General features: G+C 39.0%; 1 protein-coding gene across 2 annotated transcripts in view; it reads right to left on the minus strand.

Annotated features, from left to right (window-relative positions):
• Window positions 1-16,072, minus strand: part of LOC140283036 (plexin-B2-like) — a 203,997-nt gene that overhangs the window by 125,450 nt on the left and 62,475 nt on the right. For both annotated transcript variants that reach the window (XM_072377661.1, XM_072377660.1), the window contains exon 3: window positions 5,444-5,496. The gene's annotated coding sequence lies outside the window, so the exon portion shown is untranslated. The remainder of the gene's footprint in view (window positions 1-5,443; window positions 5,497-16,072) is intronic.

Here is a 16,072-nt window from a genome sequence, read left to right on the forward strand (position 1 = left end):
TATTTTTGTCTTTTCTTGAGCATGTTTGTTCATCACATTTATCACAGTATGTAAAACATACAGCCTTATTCTTGTTAAATCCTGTAACATTACATGACCTTTTCTCTTGACATAGTTGGTGGCTTCTGGAGGTGTCTTTTGTCAGCCTCTAAAGCATTACAACAAACACATGTGCATAGCAGTGCGTGTACAGGGTTCAGACGAGGTTCGTTTATATGACAGTGACTTTACATACAGCCAAAACATTTTCTGGGACAGACTTTTTCAGCAAAGGTTTGCACAGATTTGTGTGTATCCAGATTGATTTTAGCAACGTAGATTTCAACAATCCGCAGAAATAAACTGCTTTTTGGCAATTCAAGGGGTAGCTTCCGATAAAAAAAAAATCCACCACTGGAAAGCAGTGTCAGATGTGTAGCTGCAGAGTTACTGCTACTGTTGCCACAGCTATCAACACTCGTCAGTAGGTGATGAACAATCCAATGTAATCACATGTAAGGAAGAAAGTATGCAGAGACAAAGCTAAAGAGACTACATAAACACTGAAAAGTATTTTCCTCTGGCAGAAACATTTCTGTATGCTATGCGATGGCAGGAATCTGCATAATGTACTTTATCTGACTGTAAATGAGACATCCTAATGCTGCACTGAAAACTAAGCACTAATCAAATGATGGAAACACTGCAGCCTACTAAATGTTTCTTGGAGAGGTCAAATACTGAAACAGACACCCACCTAACAAAGACAGAAGAAAAAAAAAGTGGAAAAACAAAGATTTGGGGACTAAAATTCAAAGCTGCAGCTTCTATAATCTGTTAAAGACAGATTAAAAAAGGACAAAACAGTACAGCAATGAACACTAAGCGGCAGTGATAGAAAACAAACAGCCGGCCAACTTTTCTACTTTGTGCTCCAAACCCGGAGCAACTTGGAGCCACCGAAAGAAAGAGTATAAAGAAAGAGGCCACACTCTGCTGGCTTACACAGAAAATACTGAAAACCACACGAGCATCCATTCATCCACACCCTCCAAACAGACACACACGAAAACACTAAAACGCTGGCAACAATTCTGAAAGTCTTCAATCATACCACACACATATAAACACACCACAGCACCAGTTGGCAGCTGATAAAACTCTGCTCGAAGTCATCAACATCGCCTTCCAAGTCTGTCATGAGCTCACTCCGAGTTAACTATCAATACATTTTCTCTTTCCTCTCTCCATTCCTGTTCCGTTCATGATTCACTCTTCTGTCCATCACTATTTCCATTCTCACTTCCTTACCTCCCTCCTCAAAATCATTAAGGCTTCAAATTAATGAGCTGATTAAGGCGATGTAATGAAAAAGATGGACACACGCTGAGTTTTGGCAGGGTTCGGGTGCTGTTTGCCATCTGTGTGTGTGTGTGTGTGTCTATAAAATGACTTCAGTCCAGCTCACACTCCTCACTTTTCACGCAGTGTAACAGCTCTGGGACGAAGCCCAAACACAACAGTCAGCTGGCCGCACACATACAGAGCAAGTCTGTAAAGCTCCAGCTGCAGACGTGATGAGTGATGGAAAAGATTAAAAGAAAGATGACAAAACTTCAGCTGATTTGAGCTCCGTCTCACACACAGAACTGCCATTTTACTGACCCTCCACTGCAATTAATCATTTTCTGAAGTTTGACTGATGTAGCTTTGAGGTTTTCTGATCTGAACCTACTAAGAACACAATCTCTTGACTGTTGGACATTAGAACAAACAATGCTGTTCAAGCATCGTCTGTGTAGCCATTTTAAGTCTTTGAGTGCATGATAAATGGAAAGGAATGCCTCCTGATGTTTTCAGTGGTTATAAATCAGGAGGAAAATTGTGTTTTGCCACTATTAGTATAGTCTGCTGCACATCAGGTAGGAAGACAGCATCATGCAGTATTAGCCTCACATATAAGACTTAAGGGCTCATTTAGGGTTAGCATTTAGATTTTTAATACAGATATATTTTGCACAGATGAAATTTAAGGGATATCCGTGGATGAAAACAGAAATTAGTGCTCACGTAACTGCGGTTTGTACTGCATTATCAAATTAAAGAGGGGAAAAAAGAAGGGTGTCAGGGTGGGAAATGGATGAAAAATTCGACAAACAAATATCTAAAGTCACACACACAGAAGGATAGGTATTTGCTTTCTTAAGATTTGCGAAAGTGACAAATTACAAGCTCCCATGGAAGGCTGAGAAAACAAAAGTGTTTATGGGAACAAAAAGTAGAGTGGGTAAAATAACAAAGTGGGATGAGAGATTGAAAACAAAGGCAAGAGGGAAATCATGATGGCTCGAGACCGAAAGGGAAAGCCAGGCACACACAGACACACACTGCAGTGACACGCTTTAACACGAGTTGGCAGACTGCGAGCAAACAGAAGCAGATCATAGAAACCAGTCATTCAGATCAGACGGCCATTCAAATCGACTGGTCACACTGGAGGGTTTCATTTTAGTCCAGCATGGCTTTCTGAGGACCTTCAGTCTGAACTCAAAGTGATGAAAAACTATTTCACTAATTGATACTGTCGATGACTTGCATAAACCTAAAGATAAAGCTGATTCTCTGCAGGAGTGAAAAGCCTCTGCAGTAATGTTGACTTGTCTGGGGTAATTAACCGAAGGGAAAAAGCCTTAAATGACCAGAACAACCCGCAGGCATCATCAGTCACTGAAATTATCTGTTTTTCATCCTCTGTCTTCTTGTCTTCACTTTCAATTTGCATTTGTCGAAAACAAGAAATGGATCCACAACAAAAATCGACCTGCTGCTTCAGAATTTAAAAGTCAAAATTAAATGTATCTTTCAAGGTTAAGAGGACATAATTGGATAAAAGGTTGTTTTGAGTGCTCATGCAAGAGCCAGATGGCTTTATATAAGGCTGAAAACCTCTGCTGTAGAGATTATGGTGGCTGTATTAAATAAAAACACCCTGTGCAGACTTCTCATCATACATCATATCTTTTGCCCAAACTGCGGCATGTGGTGTGCTGCAGAGTTAGACACCAGTTGACCTTCTGGTCTTCTGGCCTCCTGGCTCCAGCTTCCCACCCTTGGAAACCCTCCCCATGGCTTCAGTGCTCGATCTACTAAGGCATGCAGGTGTTTGCCGCTGCCGGGAGCTCTCATCCTTTCACAGCAGGCCACCGCCTACAACTGCGTGAAGTGGGACAGCTGCCATGGCCAGGCTCCTTGCATCCTGCTTCAAGGACTCAACGGATGGGTTGAGAACTGGCACGGCGTACCAGTCTTGTGACTCTTGGTCATATCCCAACCCTACAAAGCTTAAATCGAAGCAGTGCTGTGGTTTTGCTCTGGCTATTCCCTACACGCCCACGTACACAGCCCTCCTCCCAGCTCCGATGGAAGCATTAGAGGTCGAGAGTTAGCGGCCTAAAGTATTCCATCTAAAGTTTCTACAATGATTTCTCTCATAGGTTGGGGCAACTTTTTGCCTATAGAGTCCATTGTAGACATTACTGAGGCATATATGTGTATACACATACATGTATATCATTCCTAAAGCTATTAGCACCTGATGCTTTCCTGTTCACAGCTGCATTTAGTTAACCGATTATGCTGAATGGAATAATAACTTTCAGTGCACTTTGAAACAGCTGATTGTCGACCTGTGCTATATAAATAAATTTACCTTGTCTTGATACTACATATAAGTGGGACTTAACCTTTCAAACCTGAAGTGATGCACATACAGCATCTTTTCGAGATATACAAACTTTAATTCAAAAACATAGGCAGACATAAGGGCAAATTCAGTCATTTATAGTAAAGGCAAAAAAAGGTGCCTAAATGGTTCTTATATCACATTTGCAGTTTCTGATATAAGAGGTTTCCAGAGCTTTTCAGAAAATCTTCTGGATTTAAAAAAGCTTCTGAAACAAAGACTTGGGTCTTTATGGGTTAGACCCGACTGACGTGCTGCCAGGTACCAGATGATGATGTTTAACTTATGTTATTCAACTCAGACATCTTTATTATAGTGGAGATCCCAAAGTTTCCAAAAACATCAACCATGGTGGGCAGAACATGAATGTTTCAACAACTCTTGAGAAAAGTAACTTCACAGAGTCTGATAAGAGCGGCCAACTCTGACATTTGCTGTTCACACCCTGTACATCAGTGATCTCCTGTACAGTTGCATCAAGGACCAAACAATACTACTAGGTGTAATTTTGTGTTTGGTCATGTTCCTGCACACTTCTTACAGTCAAACTACAGGAAAATGAAGCCATATTTTTTCCCTTTAAAAAAAAATGGTGTGGAGTTGATCTTTAAAGGATGAAATGTGATAAAGGCTAAAACTCTATGCACAAATTAGTCTTGAAACATCACCATAAAGATCCAATAAACATGGATTTCTAAAGAGTGAGTGATATTCAGATATACAGCAATTCACTAAGAAGTGGATCCTTTCTAAATGCAAGTTAAATGAGAAAAAAAACCCATCTGTACAGAAGGTAAAACAGCAGCCACCAGGCGTGCATGTTCACTTTTCAGTCGTGCAAACTCTGCTAAATCCAATACCTTAATTCTCAATTAACAAGAGATCAGCATCAACAGATCATATTTTACATACTGCATTTTCTAATGCTCAGTTTCTCCATTAAGTCTCAATATTTTTTGCTAATTCTTACAAACGTATTGCATCTATCAATTCTTGACAAAGAGCCGGAATCAGACACAAATAACGTGGGATGCCACTCAATAAAGTTGGATGAGAAAATGCAGGCTCATGATCATATTGGGACATGTTGAGGTTTTAACAGATATGGCCTGAAGATCTTTACTGTACATCTGTGCATAAACAAAGGCTTTATTGGAATGACTTATCTGCTTGAAGCAGACGTAAATACAAGCTCAAGTCCCAATCCTATAAGCCATACTTCATTTTTAGCCTGGGAATGAAGACATTTTGTTCCCTTTTCACAAAGTTAGGGTTAGATTTATATTTAGGTTAAGGTTGAAGATGACATTAACAGGAACAATTTGTTCTCATGTCAAACTCTATTTCACAAAATGAGACTAATTTCACTTTGTATATATATATATGTGTGTGTGTGTGTGTGTGTGTGTGTGTGTGTGTGTGCGTGTGCGTGCGCAGTGTGTTTGCATGATCAACAGCAAAGTCTAAGGAAGAATTCATCTCTTAAAAACTGCCTGCAGCCACAAATTAACCCTTGAACCCATAATCTACCAAACCACACACCAGGAGCTGAAGCTGCCAAAATCAACAGCCAATGGCATTCTTGTAAACCAGCAGGAATAAATGAAAGTAGGTTGAAAAAGGCAATGGTGTTCAAGAATCTAGAAAGAAAGCAATACAAGAAACAAGTTTTTAATATAGGATTTAAAAATAAGTCCAGCAGTGGCTGCAAATCCTCCTTACCTGCTCAGAGTTCAGGTCCGTTGATCTCTGATGACATCAATCCCCTTATTCTCCTAATACAAACACAAAAATGACACTTGTCATGAAAAACATTTGGGGTAAATACAGGATTTGTTGCAGGAGCCATTAGTAATCTGATATCTCACAGCACAGCTAAACCTAGAGGAATGGTTGACTGGCCTGAGGGCAGCACTGGATATACAGGTCAAAAGCAGGTGACATATTCATTACCGATCAGCCCACAGGACTGCATTGTGTTCTACAGTCAACTTTGCCTGAGGAGTTTCAGAGGAACAATTCATAGTTTTCCCTCACACAAGGGAGGCATCCCCTGCTGAAGCGTTACTTTAAAATTAAATTGCATTTAATAGATATGCTCCTGTAAACTCCACCTTTTTGTTGCTGCAGCAACATAGTGGAATTGTGCAAAAGAAACAGCTTTTTTTTGGTTCGTTTTAAGAATTATCAAATATTACTCTGTGAGAACAACCTCTGCCTTTTATCACAGTTTTACACCAAGGATCCTCCTTTGCTGATGCTCCACATTTTGGAGTATAATGAAATTCTTCTTGTCAGTTTTAAGTGTAATCTTGCTGACAACTGCACAAAGATCTCTGGAAACATGCATCCTCCTTGGCAGAGGAATTGATAAATGAGGCCTAATAATTTGTATTTAACACCACTGTTAGGGCAAAGCTTGACCCTCACTTTCTGAAAAATTCAGATTTATATTTGAGACATTTATGCAAATTTAGGAATATACATGAATATTAATGATGTACTTACTCCTGTTTTTGGAGCACCGAAATACTCAACATCTATATATCAATGATTCATGCATGACAATGAGAGCTCTGATAATCCACTGTCAACTGGACACTCAATAGAAAAATCAATGAGGAGCACTATACGACAAACAGATTTATTGTTTCAGTCACGTTTCATGCAAGCAGTACTCTATGATTTGGTAGTTTCAGCAAAAATTTTTGCAGCAAGTAATTTATGTCAACAAACGAAGAAGACATTTAGAATACCATGATAAAGTATTCCATTTTAGAAAATAATTAGCAGATTATCTGTAATAAAAATAGTTCTTAAACTGTAGAATGTGCACAAATTGCATAAAAAATTAATTACATTCCTGCTAAGTTAAGCAGTGATTTGAATTTAGCAATAATTAAATCCTAGCACACTACCATTAGCAATAACTGGTAAATGTTAGCATCCTAACATGCTAATCTAGGACAGTAATTAACACTAGCCTATTTGATGGTGACACACGTTAGCATAGCAAATGTTAGCATGTTTATAACAGGGTTTCACAAAGAAAATACAAAAAACAAAACAAACTGTTGAGGCAGGGCAGCTAACTGTCGTAAATACAACACTTTTTATTGTAACTACAGCTGCCACAAACTGGAAACATTAAACCCAAACTGTGATATCTAGTCACTTATATTTGTTCATGTCTATATGCAGTAAAATGAGCACATTTTTTAAGGAAGTATTTCACCTCAAGCATTGAAGGTGACACTGAATACTGGTTTATCTTCTGTTCCACCACAAATAAATCTGTCTAAGCAGTTACAGAAACTGCTATAAGCCTGTGAATCACAGCTAAGCCAAGCTTGTATTCACCAACATAAAATATAATTAATTCACACAATTAATTCCAACAAACCGCCAGAAATCTTGTATTATCTTTCACAGAGAAAGCATATTACTGTCTGGAATAATAGTAAAAAGCTGGAGCTCTGCCGAGTTTAAATAGAGCTTTTCATCAGGAAACACATTAAAGTAAAGGCATTTTAATTTGTGACAGGAAGAGAGCCTCAGTTTTTCATAACGATAACAGTAATGCTCATAGGCCCACCGGCGTTGAAAGAAAAGGGACTTCCTAACTGAGAAGATAAGAAAAAAATCCATATGGGGAGTAATCTTCATAATGAGACAACCAAACAGACAAAAAGCCACCAACACTGTGAGTGTGTAATGAACAAAGCTAAGCTGAGCTCTGAATGTTGCTGAATAAGCCTCATGTAACACAGTTCACAGGTATTTTTGCTTTCATTTCACACTGGTAAACTCAAACGAGGTCGCTGCTGGCCTCTCTTCCAGATACAAGAATTAATGTCACTCATGCTGCTTCTCACATCACATTGAAACAAGTAGCCGGGTAGCTACTGAAGCAAGACTGGACGTGTGTGCCTGTGTGTGTGGTGAAGTTTGTTTGGCAGCACTTCTAACAAAGCTGAGGCCCTCGGTGGTATCCAACAGGATAGCCCAGTCTGTCTTGACTCTATCTCAAAGAACCATATGCTTCTGGATTGCAGAGCCGAGTCGTGTGTGTGCTCAAGAGTTTGTGCGAGTGTGTCCATATGTTCTGCCGTCTAGCATCTAAACATCCAGATGGCAAAGCATCATTTGACATGTTTCCTTCCATCATCAGGAAGTACTTGAAATCTGTAAAGATCATAAATATTTATCATCTGAGATTGAGGAACAGACCACACCTTTAAACTGACAATCATATTGCAATTAGTAATAATTAAATGTACATATGACGCATTTTTCATCTTCAACCTCAAATTTTGCTTCGTCACTGTATGTTTTTGCTTTTTTGGCGAGGTTGGCAGACTTGAGATGATGAGAAGAAAAGGAGAACATGAGGTGTAAATAACCCAAAATAAATTCATTTTGGATTCATTCTAAGAGGACCGGACAGAAGTGGTTTAATTAAAAGAAAATCATCAATCAAAACAAAACTTGGACCTAATTTTGGATGCAAAATCTGACTGCTACAAGGAACTGTAAACAGCAAAATCTACACAGTCCAAAGCATTTAAGGAAACATTTGAAAAGAAGCAATATTTCAAACGTCCACATCACGGTTGGATGTGTGCGACCTAAAACAAACTGCAGGTAGGCTGGAGCCATTTTCACACACTGATGCAAGAGATTTCAGGATACGTGTGGACTTTTTGCTCTGGACCTTTTCCACAGATGCTGTTCACACGTGCGTCACAGAGGGAGACTTTCTGATTCAGATGCACCTTCACAGCTAAAAATATGAGAGTGAAGGGGAGCGTTTGTCTACAAGAGGCAGGGCATGATGCAAAAAGTTTACAGCTTGTAGAGATTGATGGACTGACAAACTGCAGTCGGACCCCACAGCTGTAGTGGGACTTCTCTGCTTGGTAAAAATCTCTTAAATTCCAGAGATTTTTTTTTACCATGTAGCCGTCAGGAAAATCTCAACATGAAGTCCGGCATGAACGCAGCAGATATTCACTTTCTCACATGGCAACAATCCATAACACTTCAAGCAAACTTTAGGAAATGTGGACACAAATTTCTTGCAACACAGTTCCACTGACACCATGTGGAACCATCTTCAGAATTCAAATCAACAATCAAAAGAATCTTTTTCACATTTATATGTTTCTCATTTGTGTAAATCTACCTTCTTTTTTTATACATTTAACCAACTTCATTGAGTGTGTTTACTAATACAACCCTGTAATCACTCGAAGGGATTGAGCAATTATGCAATCCATCTATCCATCCATCATAGAATGACAAGATTAGATAATTATGAGCCCATTCTCTCATAATAATAGTACAAAAACTTTGCTTTTTGTTCCTTGTTTTGATCCGATTGTTTTCCTTTTTCTATTGGTCCATTTATCTTTTTAAATCGACATCCAGTTTGTAAAGTCTGTTCAATCCGAGGCCTGACAGCCAAAAGAAACACGAGAAGAGATCTGAAACATTTCCATAAGTTTTATTAAATTTCCAGGAGGCTATTGTGCATTCGTCCAATGAGCTCACCCTACACCGACCTCGCCTCCACCTCTTTCATTGGCACTCTCCTTCCACTCAGTATGATTCAGCAACTGCTGCTGCCGTCAGTCAGCAGACGGCAGGCAGAAGCAGAAGGGCCTGGGTTGATCATCATTTCGATGTTATGAATGACATTTAGTAAAGACATCATTTTTGTCTAAATGGTGTGAAGTGGATGCACTATTATAATAAACTGATTTACATTAGTAGCACTGGCACAAGTTTTGATTTGCTTTCCATTTTTAGCTCGACTTGTATATAAATGAGGCAGATGGAGGGCGGACTCACTCAGCAGGTCCAGATTGTTGGCAGGGACGCCCTCTGCTCTCTGTCTGACCTCTATGCCAGGAGGAAAAAATAAAAAATTAACTCTCTGTGTCACAGACACGCCATGTGTTATGTTCCTTGGAACAGTTGAACAGTTGCTGCCATTTACAGACTCTCAGAATGGATTTGCTTTCAACAGCCAACAACCTGGCTCTTACTAAACCAGTCGGAGCTACCTGCCCAGCATCAGACAGCAGTGGAAGGACAAAGTCAACGACAACTTGAAGCCCAATAGTCTTTTCTTCCGTAGGGACTCGAGCAGAGCTGCAACAAAAACATGCCTGATGAGGTGTAAAGATGAAGAGTAAAGAATTAGATTAACTGCTTCTGTACGAGCTTTTTCAGCAGATTCTAAACAGAAACAAACTATCACAGAAAAGTAGTTCTACAGCAGGAGCCCGCCAAGTGAACAAAGTCTACAAAAAAGTGAATCAGCAAAGTGTGTCTCATGGGCCAAATGCCCTGCTCAGAGCGGTGAAAGTGGCACAAATGCCCACTGCTGCTTGAAAAGTCGTGACCCATAAAACATGTTTGATGACTACAGCTGACATGATTTTCTATGCAGCAAATCCCACCTGAACACCGGCCACCTGATAAGGCCGGGAACATATCCTGGCCTTTTGATTAACAAAGCCAACCAAAGACATTTCACAGAAATGGCTTTTATTCGTTAGGAGCAGAAAATAAACCACAATGTTACAGAATTATTGGGAACTGTACCAGACAACTTTGAATCAAACTAACTGATCTGTTCATAGAAGAATCGTATGATACCCCATCGATCTACATATGCAGTGAAACATTATTTAAATCAGAGATACGCATCTCTGCTAACAAATTAGCCACAACTTAACAAGGAGGCAGAGATAAAGGAAACAAAAAGGCTAAATGTGAGCAGAAACTGCAAAAAAATAAAAAATCAGTCACTTTGAAAGAGAAGATGAGTGTTAAAATAATGCAAGTGCATCTGCACAAGTCCATTTCAATCACATGACTCCCAAAATATGTAAATGACAAAGTACGTGTGCACAGTTGTGTGTGTGTGTGTAAGCTTATTTGTGTAGGATTTTAAGCAATTAGAACAGGAAACGGAGGCACTGTAGCTTTAGTTTCCCAGTGGAATTGAGTTATGTACTGTCAACACACACGCACAGAAAATTCCCACACTGTCCGACAAGCTGGTCTCAGCTGCGAAGCATCACAAGCAAACTAAAAAATATACACACTTAAATTACACACCCTCAAACTTCCTCTTGACCCATTTCTCAAACACAACACACCACCTCTCTCTGTTTATCCCCTCTTTCCATCCTTCTATCTCTCCCTCCCATCTCCTCATCTGCTGGAAGCAAAGCCGATTCGACCACTTCTGCTTTATGTCACCAGACCAGAGGACACACACACACACACACACACACACACACACACACACACACACAGTTAATCAGTTTGTTTATGAGGCCGAAGGAATGCAGGGCAAAATCCTTCTCTAGAGGGTTCTGTTCAGCGTTTCTTTGCTACTATGCTGCAGAGTTCAGAGGGGTAATGACTCCACCAAACACTAATGAATAAGGGAGATAATTGGGCTTTTATTTACTTTGATTAATTAAAGAAATGTTATGACGCAGACTGGAAACGGCCGGTCATCTCCAAATAAACCGTGTGGAGGTGGCATGTTAGTGTCTGTTGTTGCCATGACAGACCAGAACAATGGGCTCAACCAACAGTTTTTGATCACTTGTGCTAAAACTTTATGCATATCTTTGGTGTCTGTACTCAAGCTGAATATCAAAGATACCCTTCAAATGGCTCTGGGATGTGATGATAGCAGAGACAGGCATTAGGTGCTGGCTCCATAACAGCTCTGGCTCTGATAGGCTCAACCTCGGCCCTGTCCATACTGACATGGATATGTGACAAACAAGATTTTTCTTGGTCAAAATGTATCTACGGTCAAAATTTTCATAAAACTTCTACTTCACTATGTCCACTGTTGCTAATGGAAACCACATCAATAACAGTGCCTATTTACCAGGCGTTTTCCTGGACTGTCATCGCCTTGTGCTGTAACGTTATGTTTAGCTATGGTATGGCTGCAATGCATCAAGTTTGTGACAGGGCGATTGGTTCAGTAATTCCCAAAGATTCAAAGAGTTAACCGTCGGTCATACTTGGGTATAACCCTAAGATACATGCATAAAATATAGTGTGGTACCATGCAAGGCGTTTGTATTTGTAAGAGATGGGGAAAATATCCCAAAGATGAGTCACCAGGGCATTAAATCCCAGACAGATTTAAGATTAGACCTTAAAATATCCCAAACTTAGATATCAGCCAGTAAGAGTTTAGCGGGAGACGGAGTTTGTTTGTTTTTTTCCCCCCATCCACGAGCTGATGATCTTTAAGCATTCTCATTTAGCCAAAAACCAAAAACAGAAATCTTTTCAAATCCAACAGAGTTTTGATCCCAATATCCCCATAATGCTAGAAGCTCCATGTAACCATTTAAGCTATACAACCATATTAACCTTGGGACCATCCACAGCAACATACTGACGATACTAGCACATTCAGGAACACATTCGGTCTGTGGAGACCAAAATAAACATCAAACTTGCAATATTTTCTCCCCACCAAGGCTGTAACGCCAAAGCAGATGCACAAAGAACAGAAAGGGGCCCCAATATTCCAGGCTACACGTAAATGATACGACTAGAAGCAGCTTTGACAAATTTGTTATTCATTCATCTGTCAGACATTCCAGGATGAAGCTCAGAGACAATAATATTTCTCTCTAAATTCCACTTTATGTATTTTCATAAATCTGTTGATGCTATTTTGGCATATGATCTTTTTGATATATATGTTGAGCAGTCATCTTACAGAAAAGATATCCAGATTCTCGCATTAGTTATCTTTTTTTATGGACCTGATTTACCGGTGTTTCCTCTGTAAACTTTACAGATATTACAGATAAATAAACTGACTGCATAAAAAGAAAATACTGCATTTTTTACTTGGCCTATAGCTACTACTGTGCAGATCCGGCTTCTATCCAGCTATGGAATATTCTCCAATAACCTACAGATATTAATTTAGATAATGTTTCACAAAGTGTCACAGTTCTATCAACTGACACTCTATAAACTGTAAGAACTGATTTTATGACTGTAATAAAGACTGCTGCGGTTTATCCTTTTTCATAACTTGGTCTTTTTTTGTATTTATATTTGGAAATGGAGCTTTACCTTAATTTGTGAAATAACTGGAAAAAAATCTAGACTAAATATATCAAATCAGCAACTATTTGATCAAACAACATGCAGAGAAGTGTATTGCGGGAAGGCTGTCGACCTGCTGCAAGTTTGTCACATATCCCAGACACAATCAGGCTTGTGTGGAGTCACATTCTATGATGCAGTGTGAGCAAAGCAGATGATTAATGACTTTTGCTAAAAATGCAATTAATATGCTTTGCAGAGGGCAGCTGAGATAATCTGTCACAAGAATACAAAAATACACCCCCGTAAAGGAGGAGATGGAATGAGGAGGCGGAATGTTGTAAACTGGGGAGAGGAAAGATAAAAGGTGGCTGCAAGTGGAAGAGAGCTACAGCAGTTTGTTTAAACATCCGACAGGGACTGTTGAAACTGGCTCTATCAGTGCGCTCTGATCACAGCCACTGAGACAGACCGGCTCCGAAATGAAGTGGAAACTAAATGGAACCATGCTGGAAGAAATTCTCTGTTTACAGATATATGTTTGGAGAGAGGTAAAGATGGGGAAATAGGAAAAGGACAAAGGTCAGACACATCGAAAATACAACAACAAAAACCATTAGCAGTAAAGAAAAACTTCCATAATCTTTACTCTGGATCAATCTGCCTCTTTTTTCACCCTCAACATTCTCACCACTTCCAACCTCAATATCTCCCAGTGAAAAACTCGTTTCTAAAGGTTTACAAAGTCACATTATCTTGAATCAACAATTAGGTAAGACGCCTTTATTTTCCATGAGAGGGTTAACTGAACATCCACCTGATTCACATTCACTCAATTCCACACATCTGTGACTGTCATAACAAGCAAACACCTTATTTCCATTTATGCCGTCACACTGCTCTTAAGATTAAAGACAAAATGCCAAAAATAGCCTCACAGCTGTTTCAAGAGCACACAGTAAAAACCTCTCGACTTGCTTATGGCTTTTCCAACCAGTAGTCCAGAAACCTTTCACCAAAGAGCAAATGTGTACTAAATTAAAATGGAAAAGCAGCAAACGGTCACACATGGCAAGCTGGCACAAGTAGATGTTTGGCATGTTTTTGCTTTCATAAATGACTTGAAGGAAAGTCTATAATTATGTTACTGTCTTTGAAACAGTGCTCAGCATGACAATGCTGTCCAGGGTAACACAATGAGGCAAATTCATCCAAAAGTTTCAATTAAATCACTTGATTCAATAAAAAATGAAGACTGTGGATTTCCGAGAAAGTTTTAAAAAGGCTGTTATGAAATAACAGCCAACTCAAAAATGTTTCAGTTAGTTTTTAATTTTTTCAGAACAAATTCCAAATACATCGACATACATTTTCCACCCTGTATGTGAGATACGCTCCTATTTCACTGTTCTTAAAAAAAAAAAAATGAGATGGTAACATTTATACTGTATATTTACTGCTTTATGGTCGCTCTGTTCGGGCCATGGACGCTTTTTGTTGTTAGATATATATTGAAAAGTTTGATTTAAATTAAACATATGTAAAATAAAATAGACATTTTTACCATTAAAGTTTTTCTGTTTGTGTGCACTTTTTTTTTTCTTTCGACTTCTTCAAAATTTTGACACCAAGAAACCAGGGAACTTGGACATGCAAACAAACAGCAAAGCAGTTAACAGTAATGATCTTTCACAAGGAAAGCTCACAGTATAAATGCAACTAAACTGTTGGGGTAAAATATGTCTTTTAAACAAAATATGAGATTTTGTAACGGACTTAACTGGAAAGCTGATAATTATTAACTGTGAGTTAGCAAGCTAACAAGGACTTTGCTCTTTGTCCCGCCTGCAATTATTTCTTCACCAGTTGAATTCTAGACAGACCTTCAAACAAACTGCAGAGGGTTAGAAGTTTTTCCTTCACAAACCAAAAATAGATATTGTAACTGACAGCAAGTTACTAACTAGCTACAATATCAGTCATTAGCTTGCCTTAGCCAAGTTTGTCTATTAGCTAAACCCAAAAAAAGAAAAAACAACATGTAATTCGGTTATTAAAATAGTTGACTTTAAACTTTTTATGAGCTAACCAATCAATTATATCACCAGAATTAATTTTTAGACAGAAGCTTGAGCCAAGAACATGTGAAAACAACTATATATCACATTCCCAGTTTGCTAGTATAGCCATTAGTTCTCTAGATAAATTAGTTTAACTAAACCTTAAAAAAACTGTCTTTGTCATAAAATGTTGGCTGTAAACTCATTGTTACTGAGAAAACCAATCAACTATTTTCACCACTAAATTCAGTCCAGACTTTCAGCCCCAAAATAGATCCAATGCAAAGTGAAAACAAGTAAACCTAATCTCCCCCCCCAAGGGCAGATTTTCTGACTTGTTCAACAAAGCAAATACAATTTACAACTAATACATCTTAATATTAATCTCATTTAGTGCAGTTTTGTCTTTTTAATGTCAGAAGAAAAATATTGTTTTTGCGAAATGACTGGAAACCATGTGTAAAACTCCCAAAATATCATGCTGATCTTTAGAAACCCATAGCAAACCGTTCCAGAGCAGGGAGTAGAAACAGCAGAAACACATGTGGTTCTGCTCAACATGACTGACATTCCTAAGAGACGGAGGGAGGCAGAGAGAGCAGGCTGGTCTTTCACACCAGCGTCTGTCTCTCCCGATGGGCATCAGATCAGAAGCATGAGTGTTTGTCTTGTAAACAAAAACCCATGACTTCCAATCTGATGTAACCAAGGGGTGTGGAAACGAGGCCAACACCATGGTCATGGAAATGAACGCCTTATTCCACTGCTGTCCATTCCTTCAGCACCAGTGACTTCAGTGCATGAAAATGTTTCCAGTTTATTATTGTGGTTTTTTTCCAATGTGGAAAGTATCTCTTAGTATTATTTTAGAGAATTTACCCATTGTTTTGGTATATCTATGGCTGAGCCTCATATATTTATGACATTCCAAGAATTCCTTGACAAAGCCATGGGCAAGTAGGGGAAATGGACCATGCTAAATGTACCCTAAAAAGAAAACAATAAAGGATATCTGCTTGGGGTTGAATAACTTGGCACCCTTTCGTGTACTATCCTCAACTAGTCCATGAATTCTTCATTCAAGTAAAGTTGCACAACATTTCAGCTAATGATATAGGATCCTGCTAAAGAAACACAGAATTGGTTCTGGTTCAGTAACATTGAGCCAGAGCTAACT

Source organism: Leuresthes tenuis, unplaced genomic scaffold, assembly GCF_036924035.1.
Source record: "Leuresthes tenuis unplaced genomic scaffold, fLeuTen1.0.hap1 SCAF_23, whole genome shotgun sequence".
Taxonomy (NCBI): Eukaryota; Metazoa; Chordata; class Actinopteri; order Atheriniformes; family Atherinopsidae; genus Leuresthes; species Leuresthes tenuis.